At 35.3% G+C, this 20,456-nt stretch overlaps 1 long non-coding RNA gene across 1 annotated transcript in view; it reads left to right on the top strand.

Moving 5' to 3' along the window:
• Positions 1–20,456, top strand: part of LOC135321148 (uncharacterized) — a 660,820-nt gene that overhangs the window by 301,897 nt on the left and 338,467 nt on the right. Inside the window, exons 4-5 of the long non-coding RNA XR_010380643.1 lie at positions 15,738–16,595; positions 19,969–20,041. This is a non-coding gene — a long non-coding RNA (uncharacterized LOC135321148). The remainder of the gene's footprint in view (positions 1–15,737; positions 16,596–19,968; positions 20,042–20,456) is intronic.

Raw genomic sequence — 20,456 nt, 5'->3', positions numbered from 1 at the left:
TAATGCAAAATAATAGATATACTTCTGTTATGTCAGGAGTATAAAAATATGTTGTTTGGAATATCCAAGAGAATAAGAGCATTTAGAAAAATGCTGGGTATAATATAATTGTTTGGGAATCAATTTTATTCCATGTAAACTATAGACAGTTAGAAGCTGCATTTAAAGAAAAGACCCCAGTAACAATAGCAATATGGTCAATGAAATGTCCGATTATTAAATACCTTGTCAGTTAAGAATGGCAGCTGTTTTCTCCATGTGAGTGGCTTGTTATTTCAATTTTTTATGGGTTCATTCTTTTTCACTTTGAAACGTGGAAAAATTCAAATATATAATGAAGTGGAATGAATAGTGAAATGAACCTCTATTTACCTTTCACCCAGTTTTAATAATCATATGGCCAATCTTCTTTCATCCAAATGCCAACCCATTCTCTATACCTCATTGGTTTTCCTTTGAGTTAAATCCTATAGTTTCACGTGTAAATATTTCAGTGTGTATTTCTAAAAAATACACAAACTTAATCTGAACTAATTATAATATTAGTAAATATAAATTATAGTTACCACCATAATTCTTTAATATCAATGTTCAAATCCCCATGATTTTACACACATCACTCCCTTTCTTTCTGCCCACCTTTCTCTATTTATCAGACAGTTTTTTTTTTGTCCCATGGTTCCTGTTGTTTGAACCTGTTGGTTCTTATCCTGTAGTGTCATGTAATGAATTCTTATAGGTTTTGTAATTAGACCTAGTGCAATTCAGGTTCATATATTTATCTTTTAGTAAAATACTTCTGATGTTGTTTATGTACAGCAGGGAGCACATATGTCTGGCTGTATCTTTTTGTGCTGATGGTCATTGCTTACATCCTTTTTTTTTCATTATGAGTCACAAAATAGATATTTTCCAATTTCATCATTTCCTTCTGATTAGACAGGCTGAAGAGTGTCTATTGAATTCCATAAATATTTTTATTATTGTTCAGATTCTTGATATTTTTGCAGCTTTCATTTTTTGTTGTGAAGAAAGAAAATATCCTTAACTTCATTTTTCTAAAAAGCCTATTGTTATTTAGTATTTTCCTACTCTTTCCAGCCACAATTGCTTGTCATGTTTTAATAACACACTCAAAAATATCCATCATAATCATGCAATTTTACTATTGCCCTAGATTTAGTTATTCCAGTCTAAGACCCTGAGGCAAAAAGTTTTATGCAGGAGGTATCTTAGGAGTTGTTCTTGGGAATAATAGGTGTGTGAAAGAGAAGCAGAACTGGGTGGGAAAGATGTTAAACTTTGATGCAAAAAAAAAAAAATTTTACATGGGAAGCCAGTTACATGGAGAACTTTGGAACTGGATGTTTTTCATAGTTGTCCTGGATCAGTGGAAGGAAACCAGATCTCAGTACCCTGCAGAACAAATCTGTGGATATAGAAAGAATGATGAGGAGGAGGCTATTTGTGGTTGAGGACAATTTCTGGAGAGGGAATCAGATGTGAGATGTCAGCAGGCAATACTGAGGGAAGATGCCTCAGGCCTGAAGGGCAATTTTCGTGGGGCCCCACAGCATCCAGTACAGTCTGTTCTGTGCCACTCAGATCCACTTGCACCATGTAGTAAGTTAGCTCTTCTACAAATACCTTCTCTAGGATTTAGGGGAAGCTTACAAGAAGTGGGTTGGTGGAAAGGACTCAGCTCCAAACAACTGCAGTTTGTCTTGATGATACAGCTGATGCTCCTTATCTCCCTCCTCTGTGACTCCTTCTAAATTCCCTAACCCTCAGCCAGGATCGCCTCTAGTCTAGGTGACTTATAAGATGAGATGAGCCAGACCTTCACGTCAGAGCGGTCCAAGCGCTTGTTTATCATGGCCTTTTCAGGCTGGGGCTGCTGCATTTGTCGTTTTGCTGCCCCGCATAGGCAGAATGAGCGTACTAAGAAACACCCCAGTGGATTCCAGGGAGACAAACGTATTCTTTTCTGCCTCCAGTATATAATAGCATCCCCATCTCCTCTTGATAATCAAAGTTAATTCACCAGCCAGTGTGGTGACTTCTTTCCTTGCTTGCTGTTCTTTTGGCACAGGGAGCCTGAAGTAACCTATCCACAGCCAACACTTAATGAGAATCTTGTTTCCTGTGATATAAACAATCCCTTTGAGAACTAGGAACTCTAGACCAACATCATCAAGAATGGAAAGCATGGTTACCCCAAGTACATATTTTGGTATGGTAAGCTAGGACACTTCCACCCCTTGGTTACCTGACCCTCGTATGCTGTCTGTGGGGAATATGGCACCATACAATGGTCTTTGAAGATGGAGAATTGAGATCTTCTATTATTGGCTTGCCACAAAAAATTTTTTTTTAAAAATGTTGGTTGCAAAAGTGTACAAAGTAAGGGATTAAATGTTTATTTGGTTTTATTTTTCAAGTAAGTCCATATGAATCGTTTTCTCAGAAACTTTCTTAACCATATATAGCAACATTCTTGGTATTCAGGCTTTTGAACCAGAGCAGAAAATTGTTATTAACGGTTTGTAATCAACTAAATGGCTTACTTATTGATGTCACTGAAATGTGGTGTGTGAACAAATTTTTCCCAGCCCATTTTATGAAACAGTTTGTGTAGGGAACATAAAGTATGAAAAATTAAGCATGTATGAATGCAGTTAACATAAACATATATTAAAGATTAACAGTTTTATTGTGGAGGTAGAATGTGGTAACAATTGGGTTATATTAGTACAACAAAGAAAGGCTCTTTCACTGTGAACTCCTAGTTGTTTTACAGTTAACTCAGTAGGTGGCACTTGCATGTCTAAAATACTAGTAATAAATATAGAGGATAGATGGCTGTAGTTGAGGTGTATAGTTTTTTTTTTTTTAATACTATAAAGTAATTCCTTATGACTACATAGTGTTTTTGAGATTTAAGAGTAAAATAAAATTTGGGGAATATAACTGAGACCCCCCCCCCCTTTTTAATAAACATTTTACTCCTTATTATATCCAAGGAAACATTTTAAATTATTGTCATTTGGGTCAGTTGATAAAATCCCAAAACACTGAATAAAATGAAATGACTCATCAAAGTGTATGATGGAATAATGTCTCTGGTGAGTTGACACTGGAAACAGGCCACAGAACTATGTGTGATTTTTCACAATTTAAAAGGCATGAACATATGATAACTTTTCTGAATACAATTGTCATTCTCAGTGCCATGAAACTGTAATGAAACAGGAAGCTTCATCACATGTAAAAATGCATAATTTAATAGAGAAAAAAATCCAGATGGGTCTCACTCCCATTTCACTGTGTGTAAGTTGGTCACCCTGGTCCACCATCTGAAACTGGAGTTTTTAGGGGACCATGTGACATTCTGTGTATTTATGCCATTTCTGGAATATATTATAGAGCCATATTGTGGTATAATTACATCTGTAGATGTTAAATTCTTAGTTTTGCTTATCCAAACAGTATTTTAGTTTCTTACCCTTTTTGTTTACTTTCCAATATTCAATCTGGTGTCCTTTCGATTTGAAATAATTTTCCTGTATTAGATGGCTTTAAATTAGTTATTGTGCTGTAACATGATTCAAGACACTAGAATAAAAAATTAATGATCACTGGAAATTCCACAATGTAGATATATTGCAGGTAGAAAAGTGAGCTGATTCTATAGCTATTTTCTGTAAACCAGGAGAGCCAGTAAAAAAAAAGTTAGATATTGGTATATTAACTATGATTTATACAATTCAACCTAAGGTTTCAATGGAGTTATAAGCAGGGAATTTGAACACACGTTACTCTGCCAGAATTTTCCCCTTGGTGCGTTAGTCATAAAGGTGTCTATATATAACATAATGTCTGCAGTTGAGCAGTATTCCTACATAGCACATAGTAATACCCCATTACATACCCAAATTGCCATTTAAAACAGTATTTTCACAGGTAATAATTTATAGTTTTGACTGCTTCATGAGATTATGGACTCATACCAGCATTTCAGAAACAGAACATTTTGAATTGCAAGGATATAAAGAAATCCCTTTTATTTTTTTTTAAACAATTGGGGAAAAATTCGCTTTATTCCCTCATTGGATATTCTCCAATGTTCAGAACTTTGACATGCTTCCAATTTTCTTGGCATGCTGAGAACACTAAAGCCAAGCTTTTTATCATTCTGATATGTACCGTGGGTTCCTGTGGCTGAAAAAAAAATTTTTCCTTGAAATCAAAATGTCACAATAAGACTGGTTAAAATTACAGGTTTTTATTTTAAGGTAACTCATTTTTGTCAAAGTCTTCTGCAATTTTTTTCCTTTTTTTCTTTTTTCTATGTTCTCTCTACTGAAACATAATAGAAATCTTGCCATTTATATGTATAGGTTTCAAATTAACCTATATTGTACTTCTGTGGAAAGAGATTATCTTTCAGAGAATTTTTATACTTTTCACCTTCTTTTTAAAAAAATTACTTTATAAATTGCCTTTTTTTTGTTTTAAGGTTTCAGTAGAGCAAATACTTTCTCCCTTCTGGTGGGGGCTGTCTATACACTTTCTTAACAGCATGCTTTGAAGCACTAAACTTTAAATTTTGATAAAGTCCTATTTACCTAATTTTTTTCTCTTACAGCTTTTCTTTTTCATGTTGTATCTAAGAATGTCATATCATTGCTGGATTCAAAGTCATGAAATTTTACTCCTATGTTGTCTTCTATGAATTTTATAATTTTAGCACTTAAATTTAGTTTCCTGATACATTTTGAGTTAAGTTGTGTATATCAAATGTGGTAGGGGACCATCTTCACTCTTTTGTTTATGGGTAGCTGATTGTCAAAGAACCATTTGTTTAAAAGACTGTGGTTTACCCACTGCATGGTCTTGGCACCCATCTTGAAATCAACTGACTGTAAATGTGAGGGCTTTTATTTCTGGTTTCTCATTTCTATTCCATACACCTGCATGTCTATTCTTATGCTAGTACCACACAGTCCTGATTACTGTAACTTTGTAGTAACTTTTGAAAATGGAGAGTGTGAGCCCGCTTACTTTGTTTTTTCAAGATTGTTTTGGGGCTTTTCTGAGTCACACATTGCTGTTTATTTGCATGTGTTGTAGTTTGTTTTCATTGAGAAGTGGACACTTTAGATAATATATTGAAGCAGCTCTGCATACTGATTGGCTTCCCCTCTCCCTGGGGCTTCTGTATTGTTTGTTTACTTGTTTAGTGACTCACTGGACTATCTTAGTGACATCTGCTTTCCCTGCAGTGTGAAGGCTCTGATGATACTGCTCAGAGGTGCAGTCTTGGGCGTGCATACATTCATCCTGGGGTGACAGTGTTTTCAGCAGGGCTCTCTTTGTCTCCGTTCCTGATTAAACCCAGCTGTTAGACTCTACTAATTGCTCTGGTGTTTTTGGCAATGCCCTGGAGTATAAATTGCTCCATTGTCTGATCTGATTAAATTCAAGCTCCTTTAGAGGGGTAGTTTTGGAGGCCAATGTTTGAGGTTCCCGCTGATCTTATGAAAGTTCTTAGTTGTCTGTATACTTGGTTTTCTCTGATTAACTTGGTTTTCTAGGAGTTAATTTGTTTCTCTTGTGAAGCTGCCTTAATTGCTTATCACCAAACCCTTCATTGTTTTTGAGAGCACCGTTATCTTTGACCTTTGCCACCATCTGTTTCAAATAAAGTCGTTACACTAGGGAGAACTTGACAACCCTCTGTTCTTAAGGCCTGCCTGTCCTCTGACCAAATCTCTGAGCTATGGCTCTGGGTCTGGGGATGGGACAGTGGCCAACTTTTTTTTCAGAGTGATACCTCTACTTTAAGAGCAGGGTGCTGGGAAGAGGTGGTAGCCTCTGGTCTTCTCAGCTTGTGTCTCCTGGCATGGAACCTCCACTATGTGAATGAGCTAGGGTTAGGGTAGATTGGAGCCCAGTTCTCCTAGCTTTTCATACCTGAGGTTGATCCTCTACCCTATGAGTGGGGACTGGTGGACACAGAGAGCCTCTGACATCTTGGCCACACTCACCTGGGATTTAGTTTCTGCAACCCACAGCTGGCAGAGATAAGAAATCCTGGCAGCCTGTTCCTCCTGGGAAGATACTATATGGGAGTAAAACTTGCCGCCTCTAAGTGTCTCTTTGGCATGTGGATTATTTTGAGCTGAGGACAATCAAGACCCAAAAGACTCAGGAAGAAACTTTGACCTCCCTGTTAGCTGCCTAAAATAATTTAGATAGAGAGTTTATTCCTGGAACAGAGCTATCACCAGAGATACCTGCAGAGACTGTGGGCTAGGTGTGGTGGGGGAGACTCAGCAGGGGCCTAGAGAGGTCCACTTGGTGTCCCATTGTCTCTGCCTGGCCCAGTAAACATTTACTTACTAAGCATTTGCTTTTCCATCTCCATGTGCATTGCCATCCTCCCCTTTGAAGTCCCAAACTACTACCCCCAACATCCTCTTTTGTCCTTAGCTGAAGATGGTGTTTAAGGTGAGGGTTTTGGCCATTTTTGTGAGTTACTCAGATTTTCTGGGTCTCCCTCATGTATATGTGTTATTGAATTTTTGTTTGATTTTCTCCTGTTATTCTGTTTCGTGTCAATTTAATTCTTAGCCAGCCAGAAGAACCTAGAGGGTAGACAAAAATTTCTTCCTTCCTCATAATACTATAGCCCTTGACTGGGAATCAGAGGCAGAAGGAACCCTGTAATCTTGGCTGCAGCCATCTTTTTTCTTTCTTTCTTTCTTTTTTAAAAAATTGCAGTATAGTTGGTTTACAATGTTGGGTTGGTTTCTGGTGTACAGCACAGTGATTCAGTCACACATGTATTTGCAGCCATCTTAAATGGAACTCCAATATGTGAGCTAGTAGGGGAAGGAGGAAGTCATGGTTCAAATACCATAGACTTTCTGTTTTTACTGACTTCTGATAGGTTTTTTAAAATAAATCTTTGCTATTTACTTTCTGCCCTTAGGACAATTTCCAGAAATTTCATTAAAAAAAAAAACAACCCTTTTTTTCCCACCAGTTATACTTGTTTTGCTAGGAAATAGGTCTGTGGAGGTCCTCACGTTGCCATTACAGAGGTAGAGTTCCCCTTATTTCTCACAAATTTGTTTTTCTAGGGTCATAGGGAGATTTTTTTCTCTCTCAGGAATCATATTGCCAGGGTATTGCAATAGCTTTTTTGCTACTCAGTACTTTCTCTGTTAATTTTCTTAGTTCTCATCTGATGCCTGGAATTAACAAAAAAAATTGTGATATTTAAAAACAAATATAAAATGAAAAGAACAAAACAAATCAATTTTAAAAAGGAGGCAAATTAACTACTATATATCACAGAGTCTCTCTACTTGAAGATATTTTTTTTTCATAAGCTATCATCCTTTTCAGGGGAAAATGCTCCACTTATAGGTTCTGCTGAGACATTAGTACTATATGATCTTAAATCCTTTTATATATGTTTTGACCAATCTTGGTCTGACGAGGCACTCATGATTTGTGTCAGTTTCACAGAGATAATTTGGGAGAATTGCATTTATTTGCAATTGTAAGAGGTAAAAAGGGATGTTTCAGTAGTGGTGGCATCTTGGGCAGGCATTATCAGCTCTGTGGATGGTGAATAAGCAGAGAGAGCAGACCAATCACAAAAGAAAAAAAAATATTGGGGACAATACTCAGAAAGAGAGCTTCTGAGAAAGAGTGAAGACAAGATAGGGTAACTATCTGAATCTTCAGCAGTCTTTGATCCTCCTGGGGACTGGGTGTCAGATTGTCCTAGGTTTTTTTGTTTGTTTGTTTGTTTTTGTTTTTGTTTTGGGGTTTTTGTTTTTGTTTATTTCAGATTAGTTTGTTCTTTTAAATGAACTTTCCTTTTTATGAGTTCCCTTAAATGTGTTTTCCTTTCTTGCAACAAAAAGATTTCTAGCTAGAAACCTTGCAATGAGAATTAACTGGTATGTTATCAAAATTGATAAGGTTTTTAAGAACATTCTACCACTAATAGAATGTATTACATAGTTATGTACTTTTTTCTGTCAGAAATATAACTTCAATGGATGCAAACCCTCATGGGTTGTATTCAGTTTTAATTTGTCTCTTATTATAAAGTGCATTAAAAATAAAAAAGAAATTCTAATACTTTCTCTTTCTAGTCTTGATTTTAACCACTTACGTATTCTGAATATAATATCAATAAAACTGAACTAAGAGATCCATATGCTGTTGAAAAATCTGTTTTGTCTTTAGCATATTATTTTGCGTTTGCAATATAGTGGAAATTTTATATAATGCATATTGTTACGGTTTTTTTGCTAGTGACAAATTCAGAACAAGTCATATTTATAAAGGAAATATGATTGAATATTGATAGAATAGACTGAAATGCATTAATTTCTTTGTATTGTTATTGCTTTGAAAACGAATCAGTTATAAACATTTCGAATTAAAGAAATTTCCAAAAAAAGCTCTCTTTGGGATTAACTGCTTAATCCCATCATTTATCAATCAGTTGATTTTAAAACAATTGCTGCTTTCTAAATGGAGATAATAGAATATCTTATCTCATTCAGCAGATGTGAATATTGAAATATTTTAAATTTATATGAGTTCATAAATATTTTCTAATATGAAAAGAAAAACTGTCTATCCCTGTAAGTCATTTTGTTATTTTATACATACATTTTTATGAATATATTAATGGATAAACTAGAAAATTAATAACTAAACTCTTTATTTTTTAATGTCAGAAGCAGAACAAAATGATTTCTTCTTTACAGTGTCATTATATACTCACAACTGCCAAATACATTGGTGTTTGTTTTAGTCTTTATTTTAGGTGGGGATTGTGGGAAATAGACTGAAGTGGAAATTCATGTGCGTGATTATACTGGGTGGTTCTCTGGGGGCATGCTGACTGTTAGGGAGTGAGGAAGGTAAGACTGGGAAGAGGGAGAAGCTGAGGTGCTATGTAGTTACTGCAGGCAGTTTTCTTTGCTGCTGGAGAGTTCCTCTCGCTCTCACTTTGACATATGTTTGCAATTAATCCCCCTCCGCCATCCTGTGACTTCCTTCAGAACCTGCAGAACATTCAGTAGTCACCATCTTCTGACTACATTAGATAATTTGCAGAAAGAAAATGCGTAGTTCAAATATTTAAATTTTTAGCCAGTCCCTCCTACAGCAAAGACAAATAATAACAAAACAATAACAAAAGCTAAAGGGCTGTAGCAGTTAAATATCAAATTGAAAACTTGATTGCTGCTTGTAGATTTTAAATGTCAGTTGAATTCACCTTAATTAGAAAGGAACAATCATCTGTTTCACTGAAAAGGACATTTATCCTAGAGAAGGCATTGCCTCTTTTGGCCACAAAGCTTCTACTAGCAGCACCATTCAATAACTTACAAAATACTTATTTACTACCATGTTGCTTCACACAGCCTTGCTTCTGATCATGGTTATCATATCACCAAAAATATATTCAATAACGAGCTCGTGTCAGTTGAATTCATTGGTCTTGCCATGTACTCTACCATCTCAAAGTGACTGGCATTGCATAACATAAGAATGACCAGTTGAAGACATTTACCATGCCATTTGGAGATGATAGCATCTTGCCAAGTTGGACAGCTCCCTTACAGGTTTTGGTATTTGTATTTGTACCACATTGACATATGTAATTCTTTTTGTTTACATATCCTTTTGGAATCAATGGTTGGAAGCAGGAGTGGCTGTTTTTGCTATTTCATTTAATAAACCGCTTGAACAATTTTCTTTCTATTCTTGAGGTTTGAACCTGGTTTAGTAATGTTATTTTGCAAGGGAAAACTATTTTTACCGGGGAACCTAATAGTGGTTGAAGTGAACTTGAAGGTAAATGGCTTTCTGGCTATTTGGAGCTCTCATGGCACTGCATCAACAGGCAAAATAGGGAGTGATTGAATAAACTGAAGTGATTAATGCAAATATAAGCATACTTCATTTTACTGTGTTTTGCTTTATTGCCCTTTGCAAATATTGTGCTTTTTACAAATTGAAAGTTTGTGGCAACCCTGCGTCGAGCAAGTCTATTGGTGCCATTTACTCAAGAGCGTTTGCTCACTTCGTGTCTCTGCATCACATTTTGGTAATTCTTACAATATTTCAAACTTTTTCATTATTATTATATTTGTTAAGATGATCTGTGATCAGTGAACTTTGAGGTTATGATTGTAATTGCTTTGAGGCTCCATGAACTTAGTTGATAAATGTTGTTTGTGTTCTGACTGCTCCACTATCTGGCCCTTCCCTTGTCTCTCTCCATCTTCTCAAGCCTCCTTATTCCCTGAGACACAACAATATTGAAATCAGGCCAGTTAATAACCCTACAATGGCCTCTAAGTGTTCAAGTGAAAGGCAGAGTCACTTTAAATCAAAAGCTAGACATGATTAAGTTTAGTCAGGAAGTCACATGGAAAGCCAAGATCGGCTGAAAGCTAGGCTTCTCACACCAGTCTACCAAGTTGTGAATGCAAAGGAAAAGTTCTTGAAGGAAATTAAAAGTGCTGCTCCAGTGACCACACGAGTGATAAGAATGTGACATAGTCTCATTGATATGGAGAAGGTTTTAGTGGTCTAGTTGGAAGATCAAACCAACCACAATATTTCCTTAAGCCAAAGCCTAATCCAGAGCAAAGCTCTAACTTTGTTCAATTCTATGAAGGCTGAGACAGATGACGAAGCTGCAGAAGAAGAGTTTGAAGTTAGCAGAGTTTGGTTCATGAGGTTTAAGGAAAGAAGTTATCTCCATAACATAACAGTGCAAGGTGAAATAGTAAGTGCTGGTGGAGAAGCTGCAGCAGTTTACCCAGAGGATCTAGCTAAGATCATTAATGAAGGTGGCAGATTTTCAAGGTAAATGAAATAGTCTTCAAGGTAAATGAATCAAAGAAGCTTCCATGTAGCACTTTCATAGCTAGAGAGGAGAAGTTAATGCCTGACTTCAAAGCTTCAAAGGACAGGTGGACTCTCCTGTTAGGGGCTAATGCAACTGATGACTCTAAGCTGAAGCCAGTGCTCATTTACCTTTCCAAAAATCTTAGGGCCTTTAAGAATCATGTTGAATCTAACTTGCCCATTTCTTTAAAGGAAACAATCAAGCCTGGATGACAATACATCTGTTTACAACATGATTTACTAAATATTTTAAGCTCCCTGTTGAGAATTACTGTCCAGAAAAGTATATTCTTTTTAAAATATTGCTGCTCATTGTCAGTACACTGACCTGGTCACCCAAGAACTCTCGTGGAGATGTACGATGAGATTAATGCTAACTCAGCATCTGTTCTGTAGACCATAGGTCAATGAATAATTTCAAATTTCAAGTCTTATTGTTTAAGAAATACATTTTGGAAGATTATAGCTGCCATAGATAGTGATTCCTCTGATGGATCTGGGCAAAGCCAATTGAAAACGCTCTGAAAAGGATTCACCATTCTCTAAATGCCATGAAGAACATTCATCATTTATGGGAAGAAGTCAAAATATCAACATGCACAGACAGGATATGGAAGAAGTTGATTCTAAACCACCTGGATGACTTTGAGGGGTTCAGGACTTCAGTGAAGGAAGTAACTGCCGATGTAGAAATAACAGAAGAACTACTTGAAGATGTGACTGAATTATTGCAATCTTATCATAAAACTTTAACAGATGAGGAATTGGTTCTTACGGATGAGCCAAGAAAGTGATTTCTTGAGATGAAATCTACTGGTGAAGATGCTGTGCAGATTGTTGAAATGACAACAACTAATTTAGAATATTACATAAACTTAGTTGATAAAGCAGTGACAGCATTTAAGAGGACTGACTCCAATTTTGGAAATAGTTCTACCGTGAGTAACATGCTATCAAACAGCATTGCATGCTACTGAGAAATCATTTGTGAAAGGAAGAGTCAGTTGATGTAGCAAACCTGATTATTGTTTTATTTTAAGAAATTGCTACAGCTACCTCAACTCTTCACCAGCTACCACCCTGATCAGTCAGCAGCCATCAACATCAAGGCAAGAGCCTTCACCAGCAGAAAGAGTATGAGTTGCTAAAGGCTCAGATGATGGTTAGTATTTTTTAGCAATAAAGTATTTTTTAATTAAAGTATGTGCATTTTTAGACATAATGCTATTATTTGAACACTTGATAGACTATCATATAGTGTAAACATAACTTTTATATGCACTGGTAGACAAAAAATTTGTGTGACTAGCTTTATTTCCATATTCACTTTATTGTGACAGTCTGAATCCAAACTGCAATATCTCTGAGGTATGTCTATACTCAATAAGATTTCTGCTACATAATGCAAGTTCCAGGACTCTGCCTGGAACTCCTGACAGTCTCTGGTGTTCCCTGTCCAGTATAAAAATTAATGGAAGATTAAATGGTTTGACAATATCTGCTAAAACCAGATGTATTTTCCAGGATCTAGCAAGTCCACTTCTTATACACACTCAACTGAAACGAATATATATGTTTATCAAAAGCAATATACTAAATAAAATGAAAAGATAACCTATGGAAGGGGAGAAAATATTTGCAAATGATGCGACTGACAAGGGCTTAATCTCCAAAATATATAAATAACTCATACAAGTCGATAACAAAAAAAAAAACCCAATCAAAAAATTGGCAGAAAACCTAAACATGCATTTCTCCAATGAAGATGGTCAATAGGTACATGAAAATATACTCATATTGGTAATTTTAAGAGCAATGCAAATCAAAACTACAATGAAGTATCACCTCACACTGGTCAGAATGGCCATTCATTAAAAAGTCCACAAACAATAAATGCTGGAAAGGGTGTGGAGAAAAGGGGACCTTCCTACACTGTTGAGGAAATGTAATTTGATGTAGCCACTAAGGAAAACAGTATGGAGATTCCTTAAAAAACTAAAAATAGACTTACCGTATGATCCAGCAGTCCCACTCTTTGGCGTATATCTGGAGAAAACTCTTAATTCAAAAAGATACATGCGCCTCAGTGTTCATAGCAGCATTGTTTATAATAGGCCAGATATGGGAGCAACCTAAATGTCCATCAACAGAATGACTGGATAAAAAAGCTATGGTATATTTATACAATGGAATACTACTCAGCTACAGAAAAGAATAAAATAATGCCATTCGCAGCAACATGGATGGACCTGGAAAGCGTCATACTAAGTGAAGTAAACCATAAAGAGAGAAAAATATCATATGATATCACTCATATGTGGAATCTGAAAAAAAGAAAAGGACACAAATGAACTTATTTACAAAACAGAGACATACCCATAAGCATAGAAAACAAACTTATGTTTACCGGGGGGAAGAGAGTAGGAAGGGATACATTGGGAATTCAGAATTTGTAGATACTGACTACTATATATAAAATAGATAAACAACAAGATTCTACTGTATAGCACAGGGAACTACATTCAATACCTTATAATGGCCTATAATGAAAAGGAATATGAAAAGGGATATATATATATATGTTATATATATATATGAATCACTATGCTATACACCAGAAATTAACCATAAATTGTAAATTGGCCATACTCTATTAAAAAAAACAGCAGTATACTAGAATGTATGTGTAACTACTATTGTTAATAGCCAAAAGTTAGAACTTAATCAAATTTCCATCACAATGGAAAGGAAAAATGAAGGATCTAAAGTGACATGAATAATATTGATAAATCTCATAAACATAATTTTGAGGAAGAATACTGTGATGGTTAATTTTATGTGTCAACCTTACTGGCCACAGGGTGCCGTGATTAAGTATTATTTCTGAGTGTGTCTGTGAGGGTGTTGTGGATGAGCTTAGACCTTGAATTGGTGGATTCAATAAATAGGTGGTCCTTCCCAGTGTGGGTGGGCATTGTCCAATCCACTGAAGGCCTGAAGACAACAAAAAGTGGAGGAAGGAAGAATTCTCCCCTTCCTACCTGAGTGCTTCAGCGGGGACATGGAAGTTTTCCTCTTCTTGGTGCTCCTGGTTCTCAGGCCGTCAGACTCAAACTGAAATCTACATCATTGGCTTCCCTAATTCTCAGACTAAATTACACTATCAACTTTCCTGGGTCTCTATCTTGAAGATGACAGATTGTGGGACTTCTGTCTCCATAATTATGTAAGCCAATTCATCATCATAAATCAATCAATCTATCTATCTATCTATCTATCTATCTATCTATCTATCTATCTATCTATCTATCTATCTATCTATCTCTTACTAATTTCTCTGGAGAACTCTGACTAATACAGATTTATATCATATTGATTCCACTTACGTAAATTTTTAAAGCAGGTAAAAGTAAATAAAGTTTAAAAGTAGGTAAAAAGGTGTTTGAACTCAAGATAACTGGTACTCTCAGAAGGGAAGAGAATCAGTGGAAGGCAGCATCAGAGGAGCTTCCAAACTGCTGGTAATGTTGATTTTTATCTGTGTTGATTACACAGGTGTGTTTAACTTTGAGAAGGATTAATTTGATCTGTGCATTTATTAAATGAGTACCTTTATGTATATATATATTTTTTTTTGATTCAACAAACAGTAAAAATAATCTATTAAAAGGTCATAGAAGAAAAAGGCAACACAATAAGACAGGACAATTAATGATTTAATGAGGTTTGGGATACTTCATTAGTAAAGATCCTTGACCATGTTAAGTTCTTGCTCAGGTTAAAAAAAACAAACCTGTAATATCTCATGGAAATTATAAATACCATGTATGACCTCACAACAAATTATAAAACTAGGATTATATGTACTTACTTATTCCATATTTGAATATGTTAATTATTCTCCTGTTTTACTAACATTTTCTGTAAAGTGCATTTTTGATAGATAAATTTAAAATGACATCTTTAATTCTAGAATATCCAAGTGAAGCAAAAGAGGAACTAACATCTTTCAGAGTAGAATACAGTGACTGATGAGGTTTTGTTTCCCCTTTTTTGGGAGAGGATGAACTTATTTTCATTTGTATGATCTATTGTTACATTTTGCTAGGTAGAAAAATGATACTATATTTATTATTGTTGAACAGAAATTTAAATTTGAATAGTGTCTTAGTCTGTTTGGGCTGCTGTAACAGAATACCCTGGACTGGGAAATGTATGTGCCACAGTCCTGGAGACACTACTCAAATTTGGGACATACAAAATCAAGGCATAGGAAGTTCCAGTGTCATGTGGGGGCCCTCTTCCTGGTTCATAGACGGCGGTCTCTCTGCTGTGCCCTCACATGATGAAAGAGGCATGGCAGCTCTCTGGAGTCTCTTTTATTAGGGCACTAATCCCATTCATGTGGGCTTTGCTGTCACAACCTAGCCACCTCCAAAAGACCTCCCCTTCAAATACCAACACACTGGAGATTAGGTTTCAATGTATGAATTTTGGGAGGACACAAACATTCAGTCTTTAGCAAGTAGAGAAATGTATATGGATGCTGAGTTGGGAAAGGCGTAGACTGTAACATCTGGTGTCTGTTGGCTCTCCTCACATTGGCACACCTCCACAGGTATCTCCCACTTTTTGAAAATGTGCTTTATGCTTTGTTTTTGCAAAAGACCTACAATAGTACCTACATTAGTTTTTGCTAACTGAAAGAAATACAAAGAGGATGTTCACTTTACAAAAAAGGCAAATAGCAAAAATAGTCCTCATTGTTCATTTTGCAGCCAGCTGTTACAGAGGCAGCCTGCACCCTGAGCAGCCGGTGCACCACCAAGCTCCTTCCACTGGAACTTCACTCAGCATCTCAGCATCAAGCCACTGTAACTTCGGACTGTGTCTGTGTTTTATCTTGATTTATTTTGTGCACCCATTAGCTAGAAGTATCCTTAGTTAACTGCTTCTTTACTTTACACCATTTTGGCTTATGAAAGTTATCCTGGGAATGCTCTGCTTTCAGATAGTTGCGGAGAAACCTGTACTTTCTTCTTCACTGGGGTGGAAGCCTGCAAATTACACTTTCCAGAGTTCCTGACTCCATGTTAGCTTTGCCTGTGAGAAAGTATAGATGAAAGACTGAAAGGTAGAAAGAAGACAGGAGCTATTTATATTCTGCTCCTATCAGTGATTGCCGGCAATAACAGCAGCAGGTGACTGAAAATAGATCCATGTTTCCATAGGATCGGGGCAGTATTGACAAGATGGAGTATGACAAGATGGAGGGCTTCTTAGGTGGCCACAGTCCAGTTTTAAATGCAGAAGAACAAAGGGATTACTTCTAGCATTTTTGTGATACATGCAGGCTCATAGCTTCCAGCCCAAGGAGGAAGCATCTTCGAGGTCCTTTTTTTCCGTAGGATCCTTCAGTCCCTCAGGTATTTTCTCCTTTTTTCTTTTACTCCTCCAGTTCCTTATCCAGTCCCCTGCATTGTGTCTCATGCTTGGAATATCTAGAGAGGTTTCTCTTTTCTTGATAGGATACTAAACAGTTGAACAAGGAAGCATTAATCCAGAGTAAGAAGCGCAGGATACAGGCCAGCACATACGGAGACTATGTAGACATTGTGAAGAGGCAACTAATCTAGGTGAGTGAGTTGCAAAAAACAAACATGGTCTTTGGGTAAATTATAAGCGTTACTGTTTTCTCCTGGGAAATACTTTCATTGCATGGAGCCTGGGTTTATTTCTTCTTGCTACTGTAGTCAAGTACTTTAATGATACTAAACACACAAGATAGTCTGATGATCCTAAATTAAAAAGCCTTTAGATTTGGCGTCTTTCCTCTTGGTGCTTATTTCTGATGGCCTAGCCCCATAGTTTTAATGAGCCACTTCCTTGGGGACCAGGAAATAAAGTCTTGATTTTAATGAGCTATTCTCTAAGGGGCAAGGATGAGATTGGGAATTTATATGAGGGAATGTCACATAAAGCAAGGAAGAAAAACACAGATTCAGGGAAAAGGAATATAAATTCAATAATATAAAAGAAGTCCAGAGAAAAGAAAAAGCTGCATAAAGTATATTGAAGAGAAAAAAATGTACAAAGTAGATTAAATAAAAAGTACAAAAGATGTTAGAAATGAATTCAAATATATCCATCAACACTCAGTATAAATAAATTAACCATTCAATAGAAGATAAACATTGCCAAATTAGATGAGAAAAAATGTGATATTACACACTTTACTAAAATCATACCTGGAGTATGATAACAGACAAAGAAAACTTGAAAGTAAAGGCATGGCTAAGAAAGTACAAGGAAAAGACTTTTGTACGTCTATAAACTTTTTGACAAAAGAAGTATTTCTAGAAATTTTTTAAAAAATCCAGTGCATGCTTTTGGAAGATTCACATTTCCAGGAATATATGTAACAACAATAAATTTGTATGTACTTAATAACATAACCTGAAAATATATAAAACAAACATTAACAGAGTTAAATAGAAGAAATTAACTTCTTAGATGAGATTTTTACACACTTTTCTTATTAGGTTATAGATTATTCAGACTCAAAATCTGTAAGAATATAAAAATAATTTAAGTAAACTGCAAACATAACTGTTCCATTATATGCATTTATGCATTTATGTATCTCAATATCTCTGTATGTCTCTGTACTTACATTGATCTACCATCTGTGTATGTAAATCTTTGTCTGTCTGTCTGTCTGTCTGTCTGCCTATCTATCTATCTATCTATCTATCTATCTATCTATCTATCTATCTATCATCTCTACCACCACACCTAGTACTGGAGAATACATAATCTTTCCAAACAAACATGTCATGTTTTAAAATTGACTATTTATTGGGTCCTAAAAAATTCTCAAAAAAATTGAGACCAATTTGCTGGCCACAATGAAATTAACTTACAACTAAATAATAAAAGGAACTCTGAAAATTCCCTTAAGATTGGAAAGGTAAATCCCCACTTTTTTATAATATATGTGCCAAGTCAAAATGAAAATAAAATATTATGAATGAGATGGAATAAAACATGAAAATTAGAAATATTTAATACTGAGTAATAATGAAAATACTTTTATCAAGATTTGTGGTATACATAAAAAAGGATATTTAAAGAGAAATTTATGATATTAAATGCTGACATCACAAAAGAAGAAAAGAGGAAATGGATCTGTTTATTATATATTCTCCCACGTCTACACAAAAACAAATCTGAATAAAGAGTTTGTCTAACCAGAATCCTCCCACCAATTATAACAATTTGTATTAAAACTATATAATTTATGGTAATACAGGAATCTAAAGGAATCATTCTTTTTCTCCCTCTCATTATTTTAAATAGAAAAAATATAAAATAGAATGTTAAAAATATTTTACTGATATAAATTCTTTATTCATTTGCTAAATGGTTTTTATAATTTAAAAAATGTTATTATTTTCAGGAAAGAGAATGACCTAGAATCTAGCATTCAGCTTTTCCTCTAAGTAGCTAAAGTAAAACTTTTTTTTGGAAGCTGAGATATTTAACAAATAGGAGACTAAAATCTGCTATTCTCACTAGAACTACTTATAAGAAATTGTTACTTAAGAAGAAAAGTGTGGTTAAACATGATTCTTTTCTACTGAATTACTTTTAAAATTTAAAGTATTTATTAAAAATTTTTATCATGTGTTGAAGCCAATCAAGAAAAGATAATTTCCATCAATATGAAGACAAGTAATAACATCTTCCTCATTCACATATGAGATATGATAATATGAAAATCTACTTTTCCTCTGAGATCTTCTCAAGCTTGGTTAGACTACTTAATTTACTAAGTGATAGGGCTGTAATTTTATTGTATCACAATTTATAACCTGAGTGAGGAATAATTTTTCATTCCCAATAGACATGCATTTGTCAATGTCAAAGATAGACTTAAAAAAAATTAAGGTAAGTCGTTTGAATTTGTGACATATTTATAACACAGTAGACTACATGGAAATAATGAGATCTTTATTGTTTCCAATCTGTCAGTTGTGTGACAGGTAGAATATGAAGGCAATTGTGGTCAGTATGCATATATAACATAAAGTATACATTTGCCAATTTGGTGTAACAGTTATTTTGGGGCCTAATTCTTCTTTTTTAATAACTTTTTAGATGAATTTTTATTTAAATTTACTTCTACTTAAGAAAACAATTCCTGTAGACAGTTCCTCAAATCATAATTGCAGATACCTTCTAATGACTCACATATTAGCAGTTCTTTCTTTGGAAAAGCATTTGTACATTCCTGAAGACTTACAAACTTTTTCTTTCAAGTAAGGAAATTGTACAATTAGAGAATTTACTCTCTAACCATTACTCTGATCTGAGCTGTACTCCCTTGAGTTTACCCATTACAAAGTTTCATTAACTGCATTTAATATTTTCTTGTCAGACACTTTTGTTTCCTACAACTTTTTTTTCATCCATTTCACTTTTGTTGCAAAACTCTCACCTTATTTTAACTCAACAGCTCATCTACACTGAGCCTACAAACAAGCAATAGAACATTACGAGAAAACACATTATATGGACTGGTCACACTTTCAATTTGTAACGGAGAATAAGTGGCTGCCTAGCATAGCACAACAATCCCATATATCCTTACTCTGTTTTCATCGTATTCTCCGAGAATCTCACATTCACTCCTTCCCACAGAACTCTAGTAACTGTCTTGCCCTGCTCAGTCTCAGCTGATGACCCTGCTTTACATTGAAGGGGGAAAAAAAATGAACTACTCTTTACAACTCTACTATTCTATCTGCATGGGAACTCACATAACTTGCTAAGGCGGCTAGCCTCCAAAAATGACCCCCAATGATTCTAACTTCTGTCATTATACCTCTTTGTATACTTCCTGCCTGAATTGTGCCAGGGTTTTACTGTGTACCAGTTGAATACCCTTTCAAGATTAGGTTGTAAAACACGTCATTACTTTCTTCTTTCTCTCTGCACTTATTCTAGAGAAAGCCAACTTATGAACAGCCTTATGAAATGACTCACACTGTGAGGAACTGCAGCTTCTGCATACCAACATGTGAGTGTGCTCAGAATGAATTCTTTATAACCAATCACATCTTTAGAGACTATCCCTGGCTGACAGCTTGACTTCCTAAGAGCAGGCCGGGAAAGCCTACTCCTCAATTCCTGCACCTCAAGCACTATGTAAGGTAATAAGTATTTGGGGTTGTAGTTTACTAAGTTTAGGGGAAATTTTTGCAAAACAATAAATCACAAAGTAGATTTGGTAGCAGGAATTGGGTACTGTCATAACAAAAACCTAAAATACGTGAGTGATTTGGAATCAGGCAGTGAATGGAAGTGGAGAGGACTCTAAGGATTTTGAGAAGACTGTTATTTAAAGAATTAAATGCCTTGAATACACTGTTTATAATATTTTGAACTCTGAGGAGGCTGCTAGTGAGGTCTTAAAGTGAGAAAAATATTACTGA

Source organism: Camelus dromedarius, chromosome 4 (assembly GCF_036321535.1).
Source record: "Camelus dromedarius isolate mCamDro1 chromosome 4, mCamDro1.pat, whole genome shotgun sequence".
Taxonomy (NCBI): Eukaryota; Metazoa; Chordata; class Mammalia; order Artiodactyla; family Camelidae; genus Camelus; species Camelus dromedarius.
Note: the sequence above shows the minus strand (reverse complement) of the source record. Positions and strands in the feature narration are given on the sequence as shown.